Consider the following 5,294-nt stretch of genomic DNA (forward strand, 5'->3'; position numbering starts at 1 on the left):
CTCCGTCTCCAGGCTGGAGTGCAGTGGCGCGATCTCGGCTCACTACAACCTCCGACTCTGGGGTTCAAGCGATTCTCCTGCCTCAGCGTCCTTAGTCGCTGGGACTACAGGCGCATGCCACCACGCCCAGCTAATTTTTGTATTTTAGTAGAGACGAGGTTTCACCATGTTGGTCAGGATGGTCTTGATCTCTTGACATCGTGATCCGCCCGCCTCGGCCTCCCAAAGTTCTGGGATTACAGGAGTGAGCCTCGGCGCCGGACCTCTGAAAATATAATTTTCAAGGGAAACTGGTTTTTTGTTTGTATGTTTGTTTAAGATCTTAACACCCAGTACTGTACTAGATTTTGAGAATACTAAAATGAAAAAGACTGCACAATTGTGGAACCACTTCTCCTGGAATTGAATCCTGTGACTCTGTGCCTCAGTTTCCCCATATATAAAGAGAGATAATCACTGTTCCTTCCCATATAGGGTGGCTGTGAAAACTTAATTAGTTAATCTGTGTAAGCTCCTGGAACAGTGCCCAGTACATAGAAAGTGCACCATGAGGGTTAACCATTACCTTTTTTCTGGGTGAAGAAGTCCCAGGCCATCCATCCCCTCTGCTGGCCCCAAGAGTACTTGTACTACTATGGAGAATTCCAGGGCAGCCAAAATGCTCCCTGCTTGAGTTTCAGACAATCTAACATTTTTCCTCAGAGGCTGGCATCTTATTTTTAATTATTGTTTGTGAGTTAATCTTTCTTCCAGATAGAGAATAAACATTTCCAGGGCAAGGGCCTTCCCTTGTATCTTCTATAGTGCCTAGCATGGAGCTGGGCACAGTGGACAATAAATGGATTTTTTTTCAGGATATCTCTTTGTGTGCATCCAGAAATGGAAATAGTTGTAGGTTTTTGATACATCACATGAATCATGTTCCTTTACACTGACTTGTTTGGGTCTTGATAGCTATACACAGCCACCATCAACCACTTGCCCTTTTTGGTACAATCCTTTCACACTCCACACCCCACACCCCTCCTCTCCTACACACTCAACCTATAATGCATACCCTTTCCTCCTCTAGTTAGAGAAATGCTTACCTTACTTTAGTATCTTCTGAAATGTCACGTCCACTCAGAGTCCTTTCTTGACTCCTGCATGGAATTAACTTCATTGTCAACACTTTGCTTGTAACTCTTTTGTAACACTTATCTCAGTCTGATTTGGCGTTAGATGGTAAAAACCAGCAAGCTGTGTAGGTTACCAGCACCACGGCATCTCTGTAGTATATAGCACAGGATATGCTGTGTACTGAATCAAGTCAAGTTGGGACGGGTTTGTAAGTGGGGCTTGTGAAGAAGGACAACATCGCTATCTTCTGGAAGCAAGAAGATCGGACTCTCCCAATCAGTTTTGGAGCTGAAGCATCGCAAATCAGACACAGCACTCCCAATTCCAATAGCACAGGTAAAAGCCCGGGTAGTTCAGAAGACAGATTCTTGAGATAACTTTTTATTGAGAAACACCTTCTCTTGAAATGTTAAAAGAGCAGAAACAAAACAAGGCCCATGTCATAATTATTGACATTCTAAGAGGAATTCAGGATTCCAGGGTCTTTGCCTGCTCAACGCTCTGTGTAATTATAATCAACCTTGAAATTCTTAGTCACCAAACCATGCTTTTGGAATTCCAATGTAAAAACAAGCTTTCTTGAAACTTCAGGCCTCACTGATCTTTTCCTCTTTTGAACACTAAGATACCTTGAGCGTCTGTGCCATTCCGATGGCCACTATATCCACTGGACACAACCCTATTTTATTAATTCACTTTGCAAATAATGAAACTACTTGCAAAGTGAAATAATGAGACAGGGCCATGTGCAGTGGAATATAGTGGCTCTTCTTACTTGCAAGTAGTCATCATTTGTCCCTCAAAGATTGTTAACTCCTTGAGGGGAGAGCCTTGACCCTGGTACTGTAAGAAATAGTGGTGAAACCAGCCGGGCGTGGTGCATCAAGCCTGTAATCCCAGCACTTTGGGAGGCCGAGGCGGGTGGATCACGAGGTCAAGAGATCGAGACCATCCTGGTCAACGTGGTGAAACCCCGTCTCTACTAAAAATACAAAACATTAGCTGGGCATGGTGGCACGTGCCTGTAATCCCAGCTACTCAGGAGGTTGAGGCAGGAGAATTGCCTGAACCCAGGAGGCGGAGGTTGCGGTGAGCCGAGATCGCGCTATTGCACTCCAGCCTCGGTAACAAGAGCGAAACTCCGTCTCAAAAAAAAAAAAGAAATAGTGGTGAAACCCTAAGCCAAAGAAAGACAAAGTGACTACATGAATTGTATAGGTACCTCCCTGTATCTTTCCTGTCTGCTTTTCCTTATTTGTGAAGTGACTTTTACTAGTTTAAGAATAAACATATTTTTAAAGGTCAGACTGGCTGGGTGCAGTGGCTCACGCCTATAATCCCAGCTCTTTGGGAGGCCGAGACAGGCCAGGACTCTGAGACCAGCCTGGCCAACATGGTGAAACCTCACCTCTACTAAAAATATGGGTGTGGTGGCGCAGACCCATAGTCCCAGCTACTCCCAGAGGCTGAGACACGAGAATCACTTGAACTGGGAAAACAGATGTTGCAGTGAACCCAAATCACAACACTGCACTCCAGTCTGAGCAACAGAGGGAGACTGTCTCAAAATGTCTGTTATTTTAGAAGCAGATAAAAGAGAAAATAAACGAATCTTTAAATAAGAGTTTATATTTCTATTTATAAGGCTCTGTGGGCTAAAAAGATCATAGTGTTAATTGATTTAAACTAAAAGATCATGGTGTTAATTGATTTATGTAGTTCTATGCAAACAGGTATTATATTTTGATAACTCTTCAAGGGACTGCTACAAGTACTTGTTATTATAAAACTGATTTGAGCAAGTAATAAAATATAGTGTCAATATCATTCTTTAGATAAAGGGAAATAAAGCAGCCTAACCAGACGTATAAATTTGAAGGCCTCTTCGCCTTAAACCCTAAACTTGCATAATCTTGCCACCAAATAAAATGCAACAGAACAGACTTGATAATTTAGAATGGTGTCATTTCAAGGTAATTAAGTAATTAGAATTTCTGGCAAACAAACTTACCAAAATTCACACATTAAAATGACATCCAGTGATTAAATTGGTCTGTATAAACACTACAACATCAGCAGGGATAAATGCCTTTTTAAGATAACTTATTATGTGTGGCAACTACAGCACATCATTCTTAAATAACTGATAACTCCCAACAGATTTAAATGACCTTCATTTCTAAGATCTCTTGTTCCCTCATAGTTTTCTTCCTCTCTCCTTTTGACTCCTAACATTTAATAATTAATAATTTTTATTTTTGAAAAGGTATGAATTCGTTCTGAAAATATTTAAGAGAAAAGTAGCTAAAGACTGGGTGTTGTGGTTCAGGCCTGTAATCTCAGCACTTTGGGAGGCCAAGGTGGGCGATCACCTGAGGTCGGGAGTTCAAGATCAGCCTGACCAACATGGTAAAACACCGTCTTAAGAAAAAAAAAAGAAGGCAAGAAAAGTTGCTGAGTCCCTTTATATAAAATTGTATAGTCAAAACGTAAGAGTCCACATTTCTTAAGCCATTAAAATTAACTTAAGAAGACATAGATGTTTTGGCTAAGAAGTGTCTGTTTATCCAGATTCTTCCGAACTGTTTTATATGCATTCCACCTCTAGTTTTTACTAAACAAAAATTACTAGCTTGCTGCTACAAGTATTGGATTTGATATCACGAGTGCTTCCAGAGGACTGAATAGAGATATCTACAGTAATACTCCTGAGAAAAGGCAGGAAAGGGCAGGGGTTTGGAGGTTGGAAAATCTTGGTTCTGCTGTTTGGCCGGAGGCAAGCTGCGTAACCTCCCTGAACCTCAGTTTCCGCAACTTTTGAATGGGGCTAACATTTTTCTCTAGTTCTGAGGCAGGTTAAAAATTATAAAATGAAATAATACATTTGAAAATGCCTGGTACACAATAGGCAATTAATAAATATTATTTGAATGTTAATTTTGTTTTTTCTTCGAGGCAGTGTCTTGTTCTCTCATCCAGGCTGGAAGGCAGTGGTGCAGTCTTGGCTCAAGGCAACCCTCCTGGGTTCAAGTGATTCTCGTGCCTCAGCCACCTGAGTAGCTGGAATTACAAGCATGGCCACCACACCTGGCTAATTTTTGTATTTTTAGTAAAGACGGGGTTTCACTATGTTGCACAAGCTGGTCTTGAACTCCTGGCCTCAATCAGTTTGCCTGCCTTGGCCTCCCAAAGTGCTGGGATTACAGGTGTGAACCACTGCATCTGGCCAAGTTGAATGGTAGTATTTTCAATGAACACTTTATTTCTACAAAAGACCTCATTTAAATACAGCTATTTAAAAAGCATGTATCAAGTATCACCTTGAATATACCATTTAATTGTAGTCACCCCTCCCTAAATAAAATAACATCTTCAGCATCTCAACTCCTGTCTTTTAAAAATATGCAATTTCTTGAGGTTTCAGAAAGTAATAACCAAAAATGCTTATTTACTTGAATGATTTACTTATACATGGTTTTCTTCAGAATTGTTTGTGAAATCCAAGAAAAGCCATTTGCTTAAGCTAATAATCTTGTGAGAGTACAAGTGAGAGTACTTTCATTTTAAAAGCACTTTCACATCTATTATCTCATTTTATCCTTACAACTCACTGAAGTAGGTGGAGTTGCTATCATTAGTCCCATTTTACAGATGAGAAAACTGAGGCAAGCTCATTTAACTGGATAGAACTGGTTTTCCCCATAGGTAAAATGAAAATGATTCTGCCATTAGGTCATGCAGGGTTAAGTGTATAATGCTTTACAGTTTATAATTTTATGATACAGTTATACTTCTTACAGTTTATAATGCTACTTACATTCACTGATCTCATTTTCGAATAGGTAAGGCGGAGATTATTATCCCTGAAATAAGGAAACTGAATCTTGGAAAGATAGGAGATTTGATTAAAGTTGGAAGTGAGGAGGTTCCTCAAGAACCACTAGAATCCAGGTCTCTTAATTTCTAAACTACGATTCTTTTCTTTACCCCACAAGGTCTCACACTCAAGGTGCTCAGAAATTTCTGCTGTTGAACAGTGAATTCACAGAGTAACTTAGAAGGACTGAAGAATTAGCTTCATATCTTTAGTGAAGAGACAGAGAGGAAGTTGTATTTTGTTTTTAATTTCTTACAGGCTTGGAAGGGAACAATATTGTTGCACCTTGTGTCTCTGA

This window comes from Cebus imitator, unplaced genomic scaffold, assembly GCF_001604975.1.
Source record: "Cebus imitator isolate Cc_AM_T3 unplaced genomic scaffold, Cebus_imitator-1.0 Scaffold163, whole genome shotgun sequence".
Lineage (NCBI taxonomy): Eukaryota > Metazoa > Chordata > Mammalia > Primates > Cebidae > Cebus > Cebus imitator.